Raw genomic sequence first — 24,046 nt, 5'->3', positions numbered from 1 at the left:
CACATTGCATTCAGTAACTTGGTGTAAATGGCATTATGTTGATTTAGTCACAGGGGATTCATCGACCTAGCGTGATTCCACGTCATGTTGATGCGCTCACATTGCATTCAGTGACTTGGTGTAAATGACATTATGTTGATTTATGTCACAGGGGATTCATCGACATAGAGTGATTCCACGTCATGTTGACGGGCTCACATTGCATTCAGTGACTTGGTGTAAATGACATTATGTTGATTTATGTCACAGGGGATTCATCGACCTAGCGTGATTCCACGTCATGTTGACGCGCTCAAATTGCATTCAGTGACTTGGTGTAAATGACATTCTGTTGATTTAGTCACAGGGGATTCATCGACCTAGCGTGATTCCACGTCATGTTGATGCGCTCACATTGCATTCAGTGACTTGTTGTAAATGACATTATGTTGATTTAATCACAAGGGATTCATCGACATAGAGTGATTCCACGTCATGTTGACGCGCTCACATTGCATTCAGTGACTTGGTGTAAATGACATTATGTTGATTTATGTCACAGGGGATTCATCGACCTAGCGTGATTCCACGTCATGTTGATGCGCTCACATTGCATTCAGTGACTTGGTGTAAATGACATTATGTTGATTTAGTCACAAGGGATTCATCGACATAGAGTGATTCCACGTCATGTTGACGCGCTCACATTGCATTCAGTGACTTGGTGTAAATGACATTATGTTGATTTATGTCACAGGGGATTCATCGACCTAGCGTGATTCCACGTCATGTTGATGCGCTCACATTGCATTCAGTGACTTGGTGTAAATGGAATTATGTTGATTTAGTCACAGGGGATTCATCGACCAAGCGTGATTCCACGTCATGTTGACGCGCTCACATTGCATTCAGTGACTTGGTGTAAATGACATTATGTTGATTTAGTCACAGGGGATTCATCGACCTAGCGTGATTCCACGTCATGTTGATGCGCTCACATTGCATTCAGTGACTTGGTGTCAATGACATTATGTTGATTTAGTCACAGGGGATTCATCTACCTAGCGTGATTCCACGTCATGTTGATGCGCTCACATTGCATTCAGTGACTTGGTGTAAGTGACATTATGTTGATTTATGTCACAGGGGATTCATCGACCTAGCGTGATTCCACGTCATGTTGATGCGCTCACATTGCATTCAGTGACTTGGTGTAAATGACATTATGTTGATTTATGTCACAGGGGATTCATCGACCTAGCGTGATTCCACGTCATGTTGATGCGCTCACATTGCATTCAGTGACTTGGTGTAAATGACATTATGTTGATTTATGTCACAGGGGATTCATCGACCAAGCGTGATTCCACGTCATGTTGACGCGCTCACATTGCATTCAGTGACTTGGTGTAAGTGACATTATGTTGATTTATGTCACAGGGGATTCATCGACCTAGCGTGATTCCACGTCATGTTGATGCGCTCACATTGCATTCAGTGACTTGGTGTAAATGACATTATGTTGATTTATGTCACAGGGGATTCATCGACCTAGCGTGATTCCACGTCATGTTGATGCGCTCACATTGCATTCAGTGACTTGGTGTAAGTGACATTATGTTGATTTATGTCACAGGGGATTCATCGACCAAGCGTGATTCCACGTCATGTTGACGCGCTCACATTGCATTCAGTGACTTGGTGTAAATGACATTATGTTGATTTATGTCACAGGGGATTCATCGACCTAGCGTGATTCCACGTCATGTTGACGCGCTCACATTGCATTCAGTGACTTGGTGTAAATGACATTTATTGATTTATGTCACAGGGGATTCATCGACCTAGCGTGATTCCACGTCATGTTGATGCGCTCACATTGCATTCAGTGACTTGGTGTAAGTGACATTATGTTGATTTATGTCACAGGGGATTCATCGACCAAGCGTGATTCCACGTCATGTTGACGCGCTCACATTGCATTCAGTGACTTGGTGTAAATGACATTATGTTGATTTATGTCACAGGGGATTCATCGACCTAGCGTGATTCCACGTCATGTTGACGCGCTCACATTGCATTCAGTGACTTGGTGTAAATGACATTTATTGATTTATGTCACAGGGGATTCATCGACCTAGCGTGATTCCACGTCATGTTGACGCGCTCACATTGCATTCAGTGACTTGGTGTAAATGACATTATGTTGATTTATGTCACAGGGGATTCATCGACCTAGCGTGATTCCACGTCATGTTGACGCGCTCACATTGCATTCAGTGACTTGGTGTAAATGACATTTATTGATTTATGTCACAGGGGATTCATCGACCTAGCGTGATTCCACGTCATGTTGACGTGCTCACATTGCATTCAGTGACTTGGTGTAAATGACATTATGTTGATTTATGTCACAGGGGATTCATCGACCTAGCGTAATTCCACGTCATGTTGACGCGCTCACATTGCATTCAGTGACTTGGTGTAAATGACATTTATTGATTTATGTCACAGGGGATTCATCGACCTAGCGTGATTCCACGTCATGTTGATGCGCTCACATTGCATTCAGTGACTTGGTGTAAATGACATTATGTTGATTTATGTCACAGGGGATTCATCGACCTAGCGTGATTCCACGTCATGTTGATGTGCTCACATTGCATTCAGTGACTTGGTGTAAATGACATTATGTTGATTTATGTCACAGGGGATTCATCGACCTAGCGTGATTCCACGTCATGTTGATGCGCTCACATTGCATTCAGTAACTTGGTGTAAATGACATTATGTCGATTTAGTCACAGGGGATTCATCGACATAGAGTGATTCCACGTCATGTTGACGCGCTCACATTGCATTCAGTGACTTGGTGTAAATGACATTATGTTGATTTATTTCACAGGGGATTCATCGACCTAGCGTGATTCCACGTCATGTTGACGCGCTCACATTGCATTCAGTGACTTGGTGTAAATGACATTATGTTGATTTAGTCACAAGGGATTCATCGACATAGAGTGATTCCACGTCATGTTGACGCGCTCACATTGCATTCAGTGACTTGGTGTAAATGAGATTATGTTGATTTATGTCACAGGGGATTCATCGACCTAGCGTGATTGCACGTCATGTTGATGCGCTCACATTGCATTCAGTGACTTGGTGTAAATGACATTATGTTGATTTAGTCACAGGGGATTCATCGACATAGAGTGATTCCACGTCATATTGACGCGCTCACATTGCATTCAGTGACTTGGTGTAAATGACATTATGTTGATTTAGTCACAAGGGATTCATCGACATAGAGTGATTCCACGTCATGTTGACGCGCTCACATTGCATTCAGTGACTTGGTGTAAATGACATTATGTTGATTTATGTCACAGGGGATTCATCGACCTAGCGTGATTCCACGTCATGTTGATGCGTTCACATTGCATTCAGTGACTTGGTGTAAATGACATTATGTTGATTTATGTCACAGGGGATTCATCGACCTAACGTGATTCCACGTCATGTTGACGCGCTCACATTGCATTCACTGACTTGGTGTAAATGACATTATGTTGATTTAGTCACAAGGGATTCATCGACCTAGCGTGATTCCACGTCATGTTGATGCGCTCACATTGCATTCAGTGACTTGGTGTAAATGACATTATGTTGATTTATGTCACAGGGGATTCATCGACCTAGCGTGATTCCACGTCATGTTGATGCACTCACATTGCATTCAGTGACTTGGTGTAAATGGCATTATGTTGATTTAGTCACAGGGGATTCATCGACCTAGCGTGATTCCACGTCATGTTGATGCGCTCACATTGCATTCAGTGACTTGGTGTAAATGACATTATGTTGATTTATGTCACAGGGGATTCATCGACATAGAGTGATTCCACGTCATGTTGACGGGCTCACATTGCATTCAGTGACTTGGTGTAAATGACATTATGTTGATTTATGTCACAGGGGATTCATCGACCTAGCGTGATTCCACGTCATGTTGACGCGCTCACATTGCATTCAGTGACTTGGTGTAAATGACATTCTGTTGATTTAGTCACAGGGGATTCATCGACCTAGCGTGATTCCACGTCAAGTTGATGCGCTCACATTGCATTCAGTGACTTGTTGTAAATGACATTATGTTGATTTAATCACAAGGGATTCATCGACATAGAGTGATTCCACGTCATGTTGATGCGCTCACATTGCATTCAGTGACTTGGTGTAAATGACATTATGTTGATTTATGTCACAGGGGATTCATCGACCTAGCGTGATTCCACGTCATGTTGATGCGCTCACATTGCATTCAGTGACTTGGTGTAAATGACATTATGTTGATTTAGTCACAGGGGATTCATCGACATAGAGTGATTCCACGTCATGTTGACGCGCTCACATTGCATTCAGTGACTTGGTGTAAATGACATTATGTTGATTTATGTCACAGGGGATTCATCGACCTAGCGTGATTCCACGTCATGTTGATGCGCTCACATTGCATTCAGTGACTTGGTGTAAATGACATTATGTTGATTTATGTCACAGGGGATTCATCGACCAAGCGTGATTCCACTTCATGTTGATGCGCTCACATTGCATTCAGTGACTTGGTGTAAATGACATTATGTTGATTTATGTCACAGGGGATTCATCGACATAGAGTGATTCCACGTCATGTTGACGGGCTCACATTGCATTCAGTGACTTGGTGTAAATGACATTATGTTGATTTATGTCACAGGGGATTCATCGACCTAGCGTGATTCCACGTCATGTTGACGCGCTCACATTGCATTCAGTGACTTGGTGTAAATGACATTATGTTGATTTATGTCACAGGGGATTCATCGACCTAGCGTGATTCCACGTCATGTTGATGCACTCACATTGCATTCAGTGACTTGGTGTAAATGACATTATGTTGATTTAGTCACAGGGGATTCATCGACCTAGCGTGATTCCACGTCATGTTGACGCGCTCACATTGCATTCAGTGACTTGGTGTAAATGACATTATGTTGATTTATGTCACAGGGGATTCATCGACCTAGCGTGATTCCACGTCATGTTGACACGCTCACATTGCATTCAGTGACTTGGTGTAAATGACATTATGTTGATTTAGTCACAGGGGATTCATCGACCTAGCGTGATTCCACGTCATGTTGACGCGCTCACATTGCATTCAGTGACTTGGTGTAAATGACATTATGTTGATTTATGTCACAGGGGATTCATCGACCTAGCGTGATTCCACGTCATGTTGACGCGCTCACATTGCATTCAGTGACTTGGTGTAAATGACATTATGTTGATTTATGTCAAAGGGGATTCATCGACCTAGCGTGATTCCACGTCATGTTGACGCGCTCACATTGCATTCAGTGACTTGGTGTAAATGACATTATGTTGATTTATGTCACAGGGGATTCATCGACCTAGTGTGATTCCACGTCATGTTGATGCCCTCACATTGCATTCAGTGACTTGGTGTAAATGACATTATGTTGATTTAGTCACAGGGGATTCATCGACCTAGCGTGATTCCACGTCATGTTGATGCGCTCACATTGCATTCAGTGACTTGGTGTAAATGATATTATGTTGATTTATGTCACAGGGGATTTATCGACCTAGCGTGATTCCACGTCATGTTGATGCGCTCACATTGCATTCAGTGACTTGGTGTAAGTGACATTATGTTGATTTATGTCACAGGGGATTCATCGATCTAGCGTGATTCACGTCATGTTGATGCGCTCACATTGCATTCAGTGACTTGGTGTAAATGACATTATGTTGATTTATGTCACAGGGGATTGATCGACCCAGCGTGATTCCACGTCATGTTGACGCGCTCACATTGCATTCAGTGACTTGGTGTAAATGACATTATGTTGATTTAGTCACAGGGGATTCATCGACCTAGCGTGATTCCACGTCATGTTGACGCGCTCACATTGCATTCAGTGACTTGGTGTAAATGACATTATGTTGATTTATGTCACAGGGGATTCATCGACCTAGCGTGATTTCACGTCATGTTGATGCGCTAACATTGCATTCAGTGACTTGGTGTAAATGACATTATGTTGATTTAGTCACAGGGGATTCATCGACCTAGCGTGATTCCACGTCATGTTGACGCGCTCACATTGCATTCAGTGACTTGGTGTAAATGACATTATGTTGATTTATGTCACAGGGGATTCATCGACCTAGCGTGATTCCACGTCATGTTGATGCGTTCACATTGCATTCAGTGACTTGGTGTAAATGACATTATGTTGATTTATGTCACAGGGGATTCATCGACCTAGCGTGATTCCACGTCATGTTGACGCGCTCACATTGCATTCACTGACTTGGTGTAAATGACATTATGTTGATTTATGTCACAGGGGATTCATCGACATAGAGTGATTCCACGTCATGTTGACGGGCTCACATTGCATTCAGTGACTTGGTGTAAATGACATTATGTTGATTTATGTCACAGGGGATTCATCGACCTAGCGTGATTCCACGTCATGTTGACGCGCTCACATTGCATTCAGTGACTTGGTGTAAATGACATTATGTTTATTTAATCACAAGGGATTCATCGACATAGAGTGATTCCACGTCATGTTGATGCGCTCACATTGCATTCAGTGACTTGGTGTAAATGACATTATGTTGATTTATGTCACAGGGGATTCATCGACCTAGCGTGATTCCACGTCATGTTGATGCGCTCACATTGCATTCAGTGACTTGGTGTAAATGACATTATGTTGATTTAGTCACAGGGGATTCATCGACATAGAGTGATTCCACGTCATGTTGACGCGCTCACATTGCATTCAGTGACTTGGTGTAAATGACATTATGTTGATTTATGTCACAGGGGATTCATCGACCTAGCGTGATTCCACGTCATGTTGATGCGCTCACATTGCATTCAGTGACTTGGTGTAAATGGCATTATGTTGATTTAGTCACAGGGGATTCATCGACCAAGCGTGATTCCACTTCATGTTGATGCGCTCACATTGCATTCAGTGACTTGGTGTAAATGACATTATGTTGATTTATGTCACAGGGGATTCATCGACATAGAGTGATTCCACGTCATGTTGACGGGCTCACATTGCATTCAGTGACTTGGTGTAAATGACATTATGTTGATTTATGTCACAGGGGATTCATCGACCTAGCGTGATTCCACGTCATGTTGACGCGCTCACATTGCATTCAGTGACTTGGTATAAATGACATTATGTTGATTTAGTCACAGGGGATTCATCGACCTAGCGTAATTCCACGTCATGTTGACGCGCTCACATTGCATTCAGTGACTTGGTGTAAATGACATTATGTTGATTTAGTCACAGGGGATTCATCGACCAAGCGTGATTCCACGTCATGTTGACGCGCTCACATTGCATTCAGTGACTTGGTGTAAATGACATTATGTTGAATTATGTCACAGGGGATTCATCGACCTAGCGTGATTCCACGTCATGTTGACGCGCTCACATTGCATTCAGTGACTTGGTGTAAATGACATTATGTTGAATTATGTCACAGGGGATTCATCGACCTAGCGTGATTCCACGTCATGTTGACACGCTCACATTGCATTCAGCGACTTGGTGTGAATGACATTATGTTTATTTAGTCACAAGGGATTCATCGACATAGAGTGATTCCACGTCATGTTGACGCGCTCACATTGCATTCAGTGACTTGGTGTAAATGACATTATGTTGATTTATGTCACAGGGGATTCATCGATCTAGCGTGATTCCACGTCATGTTGATGCGCTCACATTGCATTCAGTGACTTGGTGTAAATGACATTATGTTGATTTATGTCACAGGGGATTCATCGACCTAGCGTGATTCCACGTCATGTTGATGCGCTCACATTGCATTCAGTGACTTGGTGTAAGTGACATTATGTTGATTTATGTCACAGGGGATTCATCGACCTAGCGTGATTCCACGTCATGTTGACGCGCTCACATTGCATTCAGTGACTTGGTATAAATGACATTATGTTGATTTAGTCACAGGGGATTCATCGACCTAGCGTGATTCCACGTCATGTTGACGCGCTCACATTGCATTCAGTGACTTGGTGTAAATGACATTATGTTGATTTAGTCACAGGGGATTCATCGACCAAGCGTGATTCCACGTCATGTTGACGCGCTCACATTGCATTCAGTGACTTGGTGTAAATGACATTATGTTGATTTATGTCACAGGGGATTCATCGACCTAGCGTGATTCCACGTCATGTTGACGCGCTCACATTGCATTCAGTGACTTGGTATAAATGACATTATGTTGATTTAGTCACAGGGGATTCATCGACCTAGCGTGATTCCACGTCATGTTGACGCGCTCACATTGCATTCAGTGACTTGGTGTAAATGACATTATGTTGATTTAGTCACAGGGGATTCATCGACCAAGCGTGATTCCACGTCATGTTGACGCGCTCACATTGCATTCAGTGACTTGGTGTAAATGACATTATGTTGAATTATGTCACAGGGGATTCATCGACCTAGCGTGATTCCACGTCATGTTGACGCGCTCACATTGCATTCAGTGACTTGGTGTAAATGACATTATGTTGAATTATGTCACAGGGGATTCATCGACCTAGCGTGATTCCACGTCATGTTGACACGCTCACATTGCATTCAGCGACTTGGTGTGAATGACATTATGTTGATTTATGTCACAGGGGATTCATCGACCTAGCGTGATTCCACGTCATGTTGATGCGCTCACATTGCATTCAGTGACTTGGTGTAAATGACATTATGTTTATTTAGTCACAAGGGATTCATCGACATAGAGTGATTCCACGTCATGTTGACGCGCTCACATTGCATTCAGTGACTTGGTGTAAATGACATTATGTTGATTTATGTCACAGGGGATTCATCGATCTAGCGTGATTCCACGTCATGTTGATGCGCTCACATTGCATTCAGTGACTTGGTGTAAATGACATTATGTTGATTTATGTCACAGGGGATTCATCGACCTAGCGTGATTCCACGTCATGTTGATGCGCTCACATTGCATTCATTGACTTGGTGTAAGTGACATTATGTTGATTTATGTCACAGGGGATTCATCGACCTAGCGTGATTTCACGTCATGTTGATGCGCTCACATTGCATTCAGTGACTTGGTGTAAATGACATTCTGTTGATTTATGTCACAGGGGATTCATCGACATAGAGTGATTCCACGTCATGTTGACGCGCTCACATTGCATTCAGTGACTTGGTGTAAATGACATTATGTTGATTTATGTCACAGGGAATTCATCGACCTAGCGTGATTCCACGTCATGTTGATGGGTTCACATTGCATTCAGTGACTTGGTGTAAATGACATTATGTTGATTTATGTCACAGGGGATTCATCGACCTAGCGTGATTCCACGTCATGTTGATGCGCTCACATTGCATTCACTGACTTGGTGTAAATGACATTATGTTGATTTAGTCACAAGGGATTCATCGACCTAGCGTGATTCCACGTCATGTTGATGCGCTCACATTGCATTCAGTGACTTGGTGTAAATGACATTATGTTGATTTATGTCACAGGGGATTCATCGACCTAGCGTGATTCCACGTCATGTTGATGCGCTCACATTGCATTCAGTGACTTGGTGTAAATGACATTATGTTGATTTATGTCACAGGGGATTCATTGACCTAGCGTGATTCCACGTCATGTTGATGCGCTCACATTGCATTCAGTAACTTGGTGTAAATGACATTATGTTGATTTATGTCACAGGGGATTCATCGACATAGAGTGATTCCACGTCATGTTAACGGGCTCACATTGCATTCATTGACTTGGTGTAAATGACATTATGTTGATTTATGTCACAGGGGATTCATCGACCTAGCGTGATTCCACGTCATGTTGACGCGCTCACATTGCATTCAGTGACTTGGTGTAAATGACATTCTATTGATTTAGTCACAGGGGATTCATCGACCTAGCGTGATTCCACGTCATGTTGATGCGCTCACATTGCATTCAGTGACTTGGTGTAAATGACATTATGTTGATTTAGTCACAAGGGATTCATCGACATAGAGTGATTCCACGTCATGTTGATGCGCTCACATTGCATTCAGTGACTTGGTGTAAATGACATTATGTTGATTTATGTCACAGGGGATTCATCGACCTAGCGTGATTCCACGTCATGTTGATGCGCTCACATTGCATTCAGTGACTTGGTGTAAATGACATTATGTTGATTTATGTCACATGGGGATTCATCGACCTAGCGTGATTCCACGTCATGTTGACGCGCTCACATTGCATTCAGTGACTTGGTGTAAAAGACATTATGTTGATTTATGTCACAGGGGATTCATCGACCTAGCGTGATTCCACGTCATGTTGATGCGCTCACATTGCATTCAGTGACTTGGTGTAAATGACATTATGTTGATTTATGTCACAGGGGATTCATCGACCTAGCGTGATTCCACGTCTTGTTGATGCGCTCACATTGCATTCAGTGACTTGGTGTAAATGACATTCTGTTGATTTAGTCACAGGGGATTCATCGACCTAGCGTGATTCCACGTCATGTTGATGCGCTCACATTGCATTCAGTGACTTGGTGTAAATGACATTATGTTGATTTACGTCACAGGGGATTCATCGACCTAGCGTGATTCCACGTCATGTTGATGCGCTCACATTGCATTCAGTGACTTGGTGTAAGTGACATTATGTTGATTTACGTCACAGGGGATTCATCGACCTAGCGTGATTCCACGTCATGCTGATGCGCTCACATTGCATTCAGTGACTTGGTGTAAGTGACATTATGTTGATTTATGTCACAGGGGATTCATCGACCTAGCGTGATTCCACGTCATGTTGATGCGCTCACATTGCATTCAGTGACTTGGTGTAAATGACATTATGTTGATTTATGTCACAGGGGATTCATCGACCTAGCGTGATTCCACGTCATGTTGACGCGCTCACATTGCATTCAGTGACTTGGTGTAAATGACATTATGTTGATTTATGTCACAGGGGATTCATCGACCCAGCGTGATTCCACGTCATGTTGACGCGCTCACATTGCATTCAGTGACTTGGTGTAAATGACATTATGTTGATTTAGTCACAGGGGATACATCAACCTAGCGTGATTCCACGTCATGTTGATGCCCTCACATTGCATTCAGTGACTTGGTGTAAATGACATTATGTTGATTTATGTCACAGGGGATTCATCGACCTAGCGTGATTCCACGTCATGTTGACGCGCTCACATTGCATTCAGTGACTTGGTGTAAATGACATTATGTTGATTTATGCCACAGGGGATTCATCGACCTAGCGTGGTTCCATGTCATGTTGACGCGCTCACATTGCATTCAGTGACTTGGTGTAAATGACATTATGTTGATTTATGTCACAGGGGATTCATCGACCTAGCGTGATTCCACGTCATGTTGATGCGCTCACATTGCATTCAGTGACTTGGTGTAAATGACATTCTGTTGATTTAGTCACAGGGGATTCATAGACCTAGCGTGATTCCACGTCATGTTGATGCGCTCACATTGCATTCAGTGACTTGGTGTAAATGACATTATGTTGATTTATGTCACAGGGGATTCATCGACATAGAGTGATTCCACGTCATGTTGATGCGCTCACATTGCATTCAGTGACTTGGTGTAAATGACATTATGTTGATTTAGTCACAGGGGATTCATCGACCTAGCGTGATTCCACGTCATGTTGATGCGCTCACATTGCATTCAGTGACTTGGTGTAAATGACATTATGTTGATTTAGTCACAGGGGATTCATCGACCTAGCGTGATTCCACGTCATGTTGATGCGCTCACATTGCATTCAGTGACTTGGTGTAAATGACATTATGTTGATTTATGTCACAGGGGATTCATCGACCTAGCGTGATTCCACGTCATGTTGATGCGCTCACATTGCATTCAGTGACTTGGTGTAAATGACATTATGTTGATTTATGTCACAGGGGATTCATCGACCTAGCGTGATTCCACGTCATGTTGACGCGCTCACATTGCATTCAGTGACTTGGTGTAAATGACATTATGTTGATTTATGTCACAGGGGATTCATCGACCCAGCGTGATTCCACGTCATGTTGACGCGCTCACATTGCATTCAGTGACTTGGTGTAAATGACATTATGTTGATTTAGTCACAGGGGATACATCAACCTAGCGTGATTCCACGTCATGTTGATGCCCTCACATTGCATTCAGTGACTTGGTGTAAATGACATTATGTTGATTTATGTCACAGGGGATTCATCGACCTAGCGTGATTCCACGTCATGTTGACGCGCTCACATTGCATTCAGTGACTTGGTGTAAATGACATTATGTTGATTTATGTCACAGGGGATTCATCGACCTAGCGTGGTTCCACGTCATGTTGACGCGCTCACATTGCATTCAGTGACTTGGTGTAAATGACATTATGTTGATTTATGTCACAGGGGATTCATCGACCTAGCGTGATTCCACGTCATGTTGATGCGCTCACATTGCATTCAGTGACTTGGTGTAAATGACATTATGTTGATTTAGTCACAGGGGATTCATTGACCTAGCGTGATTCCACGTCATGTTGATGCGCTCACATTGCATTCAGTGACTTGGTGTAAATGACATTATGTTGATTTATGTCACAGGGGATTCATCGACATAGAGTGATTCCACGTCATGTTGACGCGCTCACATTGCATTCAGTGACTTGGTGTAAATGACATTATGTTGATTTAGTCACAGGGGATTCATCGACCTAGCGTGATTCCACGTCATGTTGATGCGCTCACATTGCATTCAGTGACTTGGTGTAAATGACATTATGTTGATTTATGTCACAGGGGATTCATCGACCTAGCGTGATTCCACGTCATGTTGATGCGCTCACATTGCATTCAGTGACTTGGTGTAAATGACATTATGTTGATTTATGTCACAGGGGATTCATCGACCTAGCGTGATTCCACGTCATGTTGACGCGCTCACATTGCATTCAGTGACTTTGTGTAATAGCACCGTTGATTGCTGGCCAGTGAGTCTGGTGTCGGTTCGCACATGAAGGTAATAAAATGGTTCGCACAAGAAAGACATGACGCAACAACTCAATTCCGTACACAGATTTCGGGGAGAGACTGCGACCATTTTAATACAAGTATTAAAAGTCTATATCTTTCATGGTTTACTTACTAATATATACTAAATCATGATGCATACAAAATGTTCCAATGTGACAATACATACCAAATGAGTCCGGAAGACGGGTATTGATTTAATATGTTTTGGTCACATACTTGCATACTAATGTTAAATGCCTTTGGTCAGTCACTAATCAGTTACGAGTACTTTTTTACTGAATCCCCAGATAATTCTTTAAATTATACTGGGAATAATTTGAAATTTTACATAGTGAAATATTACTTACCTCACCAAAATCAGTTATCAATCAATCATCAATTATGTAGGCCTATGGTTCGGAATTTAGCACCCCCAGGCGACCAGTTCCCAGTACTACCTGTCTCCAGTTCTATTTTTTTTTATCACCAAGAAAATTGTTGTAAATTGTATTGATGAGAGGCAGGCGGGGTTAAGGTAAAACTTCAAATTATTCAGAGAGGCATTTGTGTATTTCATCAGTTCAGTCATTCTCACCAAAATCCAATTGGCAGCGTTGGATTAAACTCATCGGGAAGAGTACAACGCATACCGGGAGCATACCCAGGTTGTGGGTGATCTTCCGGATATTCAGTCCATCAGTCACTATCAAAAATTCCTAAAGTAGGAAATGGGAGTGTAGGTAAATAATTAACTAAAACAAGCTCTGATTAAGACATGAAATATACTCAAAGCTGGTGGTCCTCTAGGGGAGCATTTGGTTGGTTGCACACATGTCCAGATTCACCCAAGGCATCATCAATGTGTGCATTGCATGTGTGAGAAAGTGTGGCGCGTAAAGTTCTTGGCAGAGGTGAATGAGTCGAACAGCGGTCTTCCTCAAGGAAAAAAAGGTCATTTGGTAGGTGCTGGGTGATCTTCCACTCAAGGTTATAGAGTAAGGGGCGGACCATTTGATATCCTGGGGGCCAAAAAGATTGAAATGAAGCCTACTTTTTTTCCCTATCTGATATGGATTTTTTTCCCAGCACACCTTGTCTCTAATTTTTTTTCGCACTCAACAATTGTTTTTGTTTTTTCTGTATTTTAGGTAAAGTAAATGACTTGTATAATAGCCCTCTTTAACATCATGAAACGGTTTTGCTATCAGTCCACCTCTTGGATGTCTTCTCTCTTCCAAACCACGGTCTTCCAAGCCAGGCTTCTAAACAGTACACTAAACTACTTGACATTTATTTACCGACCCATTCTGGTAAAGGAGGAGAAGGAAGCGTTTGCAGATATCAAACGCCTGGCTGGAGAACATTAGGCTCTGGCTGTTGAAAAGCTACGGCAATTCATCAAACAATCAAGGAAAAAAGTGCAGGACCCTGAAAGGACAGGAAACGCACTTCTAGCCTTAAATAAACCAGTGCTTCGTGTCACATTATAATCTAGTATCGGTAATTAGTTACCTGCAGTGTATACCACATCAGATGCTATTGTTTTAAACAAAGAGTTAGTTAGGGCTTAGGTTGAGGACAGGTCGCCCAGCTGTACTGTTAGTATGAAAATTTCTTTGTTTCTGTTTCCTCGTGGTGAGCACTGAAAGCAAATTAAAGTTAGTCTCACCCAGAACACAGTCCTGGAAGGTTGTTCTTAGGCAACCACTTGCTGGGGTCTTGTGACGAGCCAAGTTCTGCTTTTTGTATGGGGCGCTAGGGAAGTGGCTATATCTCTAGTATAAGCCTGGGCCAGCTTTGGAGCCTATGTGTTCAGATTTTCTGGCAGGAACTGTACAAGAAGGACAGTAGCTTTAATTAGCTATTGTGGGTATTTAGGGCCAGCACGTCAGAGGTGTCTTGTCGTGTACGTACAACTCAATTGCTGTGCACCTGGGCTTCGTCACAAAAGGGACTGAATGCAAACTCATTGTAAGTAGAATTTCGTTGTAGAGTTTAATTATATATTTCCGTAAAATGTTGATACTCCATTGTTTCAAAGAATGACGTGAAATCTGTAAGTATTATGCCTTAGTATTAAGTTATTATATTTATTGTGATTTTATTATGGTGCTGTTATTTTTCATAGTGCCATCTTGACTTTATCAAGCAGTTAGTGTTACATTACCGGAAGATACGTGTTGTCTCACTTGGAACTGCGTGCCACGTTACCGGAGGATACGTGTTGTCTCACTTGGAACTGCGTGCCACGTTACCAGAGGATACGTGTTGTCTCATTTGGAACTGCGTTCTACGTTACCAGAGGATACGTGCTGTCTCACTCGGAATTGCGTTCTACATTACCGGAAGATCAGTGTTGTATCGCTTGTAATAACCTACTATATAACTGGGAATTACGTTACGTTATTGGAAGCTTTGTAATGTATTTTTCAAAGCTACACGTTACATTATATGAATTTTGTGTACTGTACATGAATATGTAATTTAAGGCAACCATATTGTACATTCCAGTAATTGTCTATAAAGGCTAAGTAAAATCTGAAATCATTCTTTCTGTAATTTTCTGCACACAAACCAAACGGCCCTTTCAGGGCCACCACATCCTCCCAAAAGAGAACTACCGTTATTACTCGGGGGGGGGGGGGTACATAGAACTTGCCTAATGGGGACGTGCCACTGAAATGGGTCTCGTTTTTTGGATTTTAGGTATAAGTATCGGTCTTATTTCTGGTCAAGATTGGTATAAATATCGGTAATATTTTTCCGATTTGGTATACTTGTTCAACTCCCAGTTTCTGATAGCGGACCCCTAAGGAGATCAAAGAGAAAGCGAACTGTTGTTTCTCATTTAACAACCTAAATAACCTGAACATAGTGTTAATAATATGCTCTTATGTAAGTGACAGAGGTGTTTCAATGGTCAAAATACATATTTCAATAAATCAATATACAATGCAACTGTTGCTTCTATTGGAGATGCTCTTCTAATAGAGCAAATACGGTAACTGTTTTATTTTGAATAAACAGTGATGACAGAAATGGTACTTTGGTATAAATATGGGTATCGATTTTGCCGCTATCCAGGTATAAAAATGGTCACACTTTTGAGCACTCAGGGGCACCTCCCTACCCAACTATGTATCTACCTGCCCCCCCCCCCGGTTATTACTGTGTCCATACAATCAATAACACAAAACGCAATAGACACTTCTCACGTAAGAAACATATTGCAAGATGCAAACGAATAAAGAAATACAATGCAAAACTGGCTAAAATTAAACGGTTGGCTGATCAAGCTCAGTTGGTCTCAAATTCTATTTGGAATTTTTCGAGTAAAATTCTAACCCCGACAGAGGTCATTGCCCTTGGCAACGGACTCAAATTTATACCAACCCTACCTGAGCCAACCTATCACACTCTGCTCAATGACATGTCTATGCTATCTAGGAGAATGCGTATCAAATATTTAATGCGCAATAAACAATCTCAACAACATCATTTCATATCAACATGGAATCCACCAGACTCACATAACAGCCTGAGTATCCTCGAAAATTACATTGAGGCAACCAAAGTGGAGATATCCAAAATTACTACCAATAAACCAAAACAAAACATGAATTCTGCCGAAAGAGCAGCAATAAATAGATTAAATCATGATAACACAATTGTAATAAAATCATTCGACAAAGGTCGTGGCATTGCAATCATGAATACAACTGACTATTATATATGAAAGCCTTCGTCAACTAAACAACGAGCAATACTATACTAAAATTAGTGGTAACGATACCACAGTTACAACTAATTTGGTCGATGAGCTCGTTACAGAAATGTACAATCTGGATTTAATCGATTACGACACGTATACATATACACAAAGTTAGAACGCCCCGGTGGTATTTACTGACTAAAGTACACAAACCACCACCAGAGGGCAGTATATTCATCGGTAGACCAATAATCAGTCGGTGGTTGCTCTGTTCCGACAGAGAAAATATCAGAATTGATTGACCACTTTTTAATTCCAATCGTTAAAAGGCAACATGCATCAAAGATACTACTGATTTTATTAACAAAATCGAAAAGATACAAGTATCTGAAAATAACATCCTAGTAACCATGGATGTCGTATCAATGTACATGTATACTAATACTGTTCACAAAGAAGCGATCCGAGCAACCGCTAATGCAATGCAATCGAATTACAATCACAATGATAGTCAATTGAAACCACTACCTTTGGAATATATAATTAAACTCCTTGAAATCATTCTGAAAAGAAACACATTCGAGTTTAATAATGAATATGATACCCAAACATGTGGAGTTAGCATGGGATCACAGTCTTCACCTGAGATTGCCGACATTACATTCCACCTACTGGAAAATCGAATTTTACTACTTGGTGCTCGATGTATTAAAACTTGGTATCATTTTCGAGATGACACTTTCATGGTATTCAAAGATACCGTACCTGAATTACACAAATTTGTCCAGGAAGCTAATATGCTTCATAACAAATACTGGCTCACATTTGAATACTCCAAGACACAAGTCTTGACCTTGACCTATATAAAGGACAACGCTACCATGATCTGAATATATTAAAAGTGAAAACGCACACCAAGACAACGGAAACGTTTCAATATTTGAAACGTAATTCTTGTCACCCTATATCAGTATTCAAAGGCAAAACCATTCGGTATGCTCGAACATGTAATAATCTAAACGATTTCTTACATAAACCTAATCTATTAATTGAAAAATTGCGTCATAATGATATCGAAAAGATACTCTTCAATTAATGAACATGACAATCGTATCTCACATTTACGTGAATCAATCCCTAATAATGAAGGCAAAACATATTCACAACTACATTCAACCCTTATATACAAGGGTCTAAGCTTAAAAGAGCCATATTAAAAGATCAGTTACTCGGTAACATTTTTCCAAATCCTCCCCTTATTGCGTTTCGTAGAAATGCTAACTTGAAAGATAAACTTACAAGTTCTACTCTACGTACTGACAAACTCGTGAAAACCGACACACCAAACGACGAAGAATTAATTTCCATTTTAACTAAAGTGTGTAATGAGAGTAACAAGTAACCTGTAGAATACTGTGTGGGTAATATTTTTTATATTGATTTTTGTTGCATTTGCAGCAAATAGTTACCAAACAATGAGAAATCTATAGGATTGAATATACCCCACAGCTGGCTTCACATGCATTGTTCATAGTTCATATGGTGCTTACACCAGGATTTAATTACAGCACCTAGGCGGTATGTGGTTACAGCTTAATGTTCCGAGTAATCGCAAGAAATTGACATGACAATAGAAATTCATTAAAGACTGGCACTCCCATGCAATTAACAGCGAGTGAAATTCCTGGGATTGAAACATATTTTGAAGTCACTGATGTAGCCAACGAATAACTGCAAGTTGACATAAAGACGAGGTAGTTTATTTAATCAGTGGTCAACTAGAGGCTGAAATTATAATTAATTTGTTTATTTCAATTTCTCCTGACGTCAAATAGAATACACTGGTGAAACACGGTAGTAACTGTGGGTGAAAGGATGTTTTGGGGTGCAGTTTACATTGTATATGGTGGTAGGGTCGGGTGTAATGTGTTCATTTCCAACTATTATGAAGTCACGTAGAATTTCACTTAATTTATTTTTGCTGACATGTTTTCAGGCATTACATGTGAATCCAATTTTCACTGCACTGTGTCTCAATAGAGTATGAGGGAAATGGCATATTCACTGGAATTTATTTCAGGAGAAAAATGTTTTCATTGATAATGAAGTATTATGACAGATACCTTCCCCGTGGCTTTCATTGCGTATGGAAGTTATTTTCACGAGTGATGCGGTGTATCCTGCTGCCGTACTTTCACGAGCGAAGCCACGGGGAGGGTGTGGGGTTCTGTTATTATACATATGTCCCATATTTGATTATTTCATATTAAAGAAAGAACGTGCAACAAACCGGGATAGAAATTTAGATCGGGGAACCCAATTGCCCATTAATATGCTCCGCGACCTAGCAACGCTTGTCAGTGTAGAACGCGTGTCGCTGTACGTGTGAAAATAAAATAATCAGACGTCTAATTTAAGTCATTGTCCGAATAAATAACTCGTGGATGTTTAAGCGCGGTGGTCGTAGCGCAGCGCGTGTTCGAATTTCATGTAAATAAACAATGTATTTTACACGCGTTGTATACGTCGCTATGAGTCCCATATCGAACAGGACGCGACACGACGACTGTCGCCCTTTAGTTGGGACCACGACAGAACCAGAACTTAAACTGGGCGACTACGATACACGGTTGATGTTGAAGTTAAAAGTTCCTCCACAGATCTAGATCTGTGCATTGGCAAACATGCCGTGCACTGCGGTACTCCACTGACGGAATGACTTTCGTTGAAATCGGTCGTCGCTGACTCGTGAGCTGCACACTACAACCTCATTTGTGATGTTGCTTGCTGGTCGTGGATAGACTGAGTCTTGGTTACCGGTTAAATTTTGCTAATTTGGCGTTGGTAATCTTTATTTGGAACTGACCAACGCCGCAACGTCGCCAGCAGAAACCTCATGGTATATCGATGTTGATGGTTGCGGCTCCATATTAATCGAAGATTTTACTGCGGGTCCAGGCAGCGGGTGGATCTTCCGAGAGCCCTTCAAGATTTATAAAACTCAGTTTCCAGGTGGTCAACAAACATTAAGTTCTCCCAATCCTAGTATTCTATGTGATGTACATCTAACATGCCAAAAATGCTGGTGAACGATTTGAACCTGACAAAAATACTTGAATTAGATACCAGGAAGGGGGGGGGGGGGATAAAAGAAAAGTTATATAACATTTTATTATTAAATAATTTATTAAAATACATAAGTTTGTCCAACTCCCTGTGATACAACACCTCAGACATAGCTCATTGTACTCGGCTTGGGTGTGGGCAAAAAGTTACTACTAGTATTTGAATTTTTGATATCTTTTTTCATTAATGAGAAAGTTGACCCCGAAGTTAGAGTAACTGTTCAGCAGGAATGGCTTTTTAACTCTTCTGTGATTTTGTTTTGGCTTGGCTGATTTTGTTCATACTTGACAGGCAGGTCGTACCATCACTAATTGGAAAAACAATCCTGGCCCACCGCTACCATGGCAACAGCCAAAGTCTTGTAATAGCAATGCCCAAATGATCATGCCTTTTATTTTGGCTACGTTGCGCACTGGTAAGAGATGACCGGCGCCGACATTGTTACCGCTGTCAACGTAATCCCAACGCAGCTTTGAACTTTGAATAAAATGTAAATGCTGCCTCCAATCTAGAAAATACTATCGCAAAACGGTTGGAAATAATACATTTAACGGCTGAATACGTCCTAAGGCCACACTGATTTAATTTTATGGATGACATCCTCTGGAGACCCCAAAACTAATGCGAGAGGGCGAAAAAAAAAAACCTGCCAAAAAAAAAAAATCCTGCTAAAAGCACAGGACTACGGAGCTGCTATTACGAATTGGACCACAGAACACAATGTATCAAAGAACAACAAGAAGTCTTTATTTGTAGGAGGCGCATGTTGATATACACATCTCGTACTGTATTACTGTCACAGGTATAACCATTTCAGACAAGCTCTAGTACATGTAGTCATGATGAAGTACAGTAGAACGTCGATTATCCGAACGTCGATTTATATCCGAAATGTTCGGTTATCCGAACCTACTGTGTGTCCCCCAAAGTTTGTATACAGGTCTGGCTGTGTTCCGTATAGTAATACAAAAGTCAACTGTGAACAATAAATACTACAGTCGCCTTGTGTGATTTCCTGGTGCAACACTTTCAATAAAGCTGTTATCAACATGTAATCCGACGTCTTTCACGTGTACGTTCATTGTTTACAGTGTCTGCGCAAACAATGAAACGAATTACAGTATCCAATAATTTCCTAAATTCAGACAAGCCTATTACGCCACACCAGTGTTCCACTGTAAATAAAAAATGTCCTAAAAACACAAACTTCATCAAATGTCTTCTCCACTGTTTACGGCAAAGTTAATTGTTAACTGGTTTTAAATCAGAGGGGAAGCTTGAGGGTGACTCCTCAACCCAAAGGTCTCATTTGCATATTTATATTTACCTGTTTCTTACTTAGGTCTCATTTGCCTTTTTTTTTATAAACTACCATGTATAGAGCTAGTTAACTTAAAGGTCACTTTTGCATATTTGAGGGGGGGGGGGTGACCAATCATTCGGCGACTGCCTATGGATTAACGGAGGTGGCGCTTCGCGCCGTTATTTAAGCATGGGTTTTAACACTCTTAATTCAGTGTTCCTGCATTGCCTGCCTTTGCTGCCAATTTACCTCACCTGCTGCTGCTGCCGGTTTTTTTTTTTTGCTACAATTTGCTGCCAGGAACACCACATCTTTGTCATCCTGATGTCCTTATCATCCGATCCTGTTGAACAACCGTACGTTTTGTTTTTGGTATACCTACCACTTACATTCTATAGTGCACAGCTACGTCCGTACGCTCGATTTTGACTGAAACACATCCACGCCTGGCTAGGCTGTTGGATTTTTCTGCAAGCTGCGACAACTGAAAGTGTTCTTCGCCTGTTACACCAAGATCCTGATAGATCGGCCAAACAAGATACTGAGAAAAAGGACACACTAAAGTATACCAGTTTACAGGTAACAATCCTTATTGCACCGAGACAATGAACTCTGATCCAAGCACGTTTCCAGGTGCCTTTTCAAGCAAACTAGCTTTCACACCTACAGCCCAGAGAACAATGGCTACCGATGACCCAACAATTGACATTCAACAATGGGCGATTGACAACGAAATAAGCTCACATACGCTAGCTAAGTTAGCCGAATCGGAGTTCAACTCAATGTCATCCATTCGACTGATTGAAAAAGAAGATATTATCAAAATGCAGATTGAGCCATTGGCACAATTCCGTCAACTAATTGTCGCGATCGACGCAATCAGAACAAAACGAAACAGCAGTCAAGTTAATCCGGAAAACCAACACGTTATCGGAACACGGATGCAAGACCTGAGCGCCACCAACGGTGACCCACAGCTGCTAATACAACAACAACAACACACCAACATGGCGGCCCCCATGCAGAATATACAGCAACCACTCGCCGATCCTGCCATCCCGAACCAACCGATCACACCACTGCAACAGTTACTACAGTCTGCGTTGCTGTATGACAACAAGAACACTTTAGAAGCGAACACTTTGAACAATTCTCAATGTGGTATTAATTTACGGGCAGATTTAGACCCTTTGGTTTATATTCAGACCCGGAAAGGTGAGAAGTGCCTTGATATCGTAGATTTTTTATCCATTACTGATAGTGTAAAAGAACAGCAAGTTCTTCGTACAGAGGACAATGGCGTTAATTTAATTCTGGAATCCGAAATTAAGAAACCCCGCCTTGAATCAGTCACTCCTACTCAGTGGTTTGGTGCCAACGCACGCATTATGTACGAACTGATTCAAGGGGGGTCTCTGCAGGGCAATGCCGTGTTAAATTATTTGTCATACACGGATAAAATTTCACAGTTGGCAAATCGTTACAGTTGGGGATCCATTCTTCTTTATGATCGGCAATATCGCCAACTGCAAGCAGTTCATAAATTTGCATGGGGTAGTGACATCCCACACCTGACAACTGTCATTTTAAAAGATAAGCCATTATCCTCTACCCCATATACTGCCGTCAAAGAAACGCGGCCATGAGCCGATCCCATGTTTTTTCCGATTTTTTAATTTTAATGTCCAGTATGAGAAGTCACATCCTCTTCGGAATAAAAAAAGAAAGAAAATAACTTCTGGGATGTCTTGCCACAGAAGCGACGCCAGTTTAATAGTGCAGTGAAAAAGAGAGGCGAAACGACAACCCTTTGGTGTGCCTCTTTGATGGTTTATCAGCAGACAACGGCAACCAATGACCACAGTCGGCAGGCTGTTTGATGGTTCACAGCGTCGAAGTGTTTACGTCCGATGATCACAGTAGCCAACCTGGATTTTTACAACAATTTATTATGTCTTTGCTGAATCCAATAAAATCGGGACATCTTGTAGCAGTTTACCATTCAAAAATCCCAGAGCAATCTGGTAACATCGAGCCGCTAGCCGATCTATACACAGCGAATACGAAGCGACCTTTCACCTGTTTACTTTATCAGCGTCTTTTATCTAGCGTTGGCGTGGCTACCCACAGTGAAATGCAAACGCTGTGTGCTTGATTTGGACGCAAAGTTGTCAATTATAAATTGACTAGAACGTGGCGAAACCGCAAGCAATCTATCTACCGAGTATGGTGTTGGTAAATCGATGATATCCGATATCAAGGCAAAACAAAAGCTGCTGGATTTTTTCAGTAAAATGGATTCAAGTGCAGGACTGAAACGAAAGATAACGAAAACAGCCTATGACGATCATTCAGAGAAATCCGTCTTCACTTGGTTCCGGGACTTGGTTTTCCCAAGAACTTTATTATCGCTACATTTTACGGACATTTTGAAACACTTTTTAACATTCCAGCATGCAACATTTTTATTACAATATATTACTGATTAAATAAAAATGTTTTTAATGACGTACTCTACATGTATTATTGTTTGATTTCATTACAGTCATGTGCGTTAGAATTTGTGTGTAGTGAGCCTGTAAACTTGAGCACGCCCACACAAGATCGCATATCCGAACTGTTTGCATAACCGAACAAAAAGCATGTCCCCCTAACAGTTCGGATAATCGACGTTCTATTGTACCTTCAGTCAAAAACACTGCATGCAAGGTACAACATGGACATCATTTTCAGTACAAGTCAAGGCGGA

At 41.4% G+C, this 24,046-nt stretch overlaps 1 long non-coding RNA gene across 1 annotated transcript; it reads left to right on the top strand.

Annotated features, from left to right (window-relative positions):
* Positions 1-14,942: 14,942 nt before the first annotated feature.
* Positions 14,943-15,700, top strand: LOC144345737 (uncharacterized). Its single transcript, XR_014928920.1, has 2 exons — positions 14,943-15,127; positions 15,285-15,700. It is a non-coding gene; the product is annotated as an uncharacterized LOC144345737 (long non-coding RNA).
* The last annotated feature ends 8,346 nt before the right edge of the window (positions 15,701-24,046 follow it).

The sequence above is a fragment of the Saccoglossus kowalevskii genome, chromosome 3 (genome assembly GCF_978046115.1).
Source record: "Saccoglossus kowalevskii chromosome 3, keSacKowa6.1, whole genome shotgun sequence".
NCBI classification, from domain to species: Eukaryota; Metazoa; Hemichordata; class Enteropneusta; family Harrimaniidae; genus Saccoglossus; species Saccoglossus kowalevskii.
This window is presented reverse-complemented; position numbering and strand designations above follow the sequence as displayed.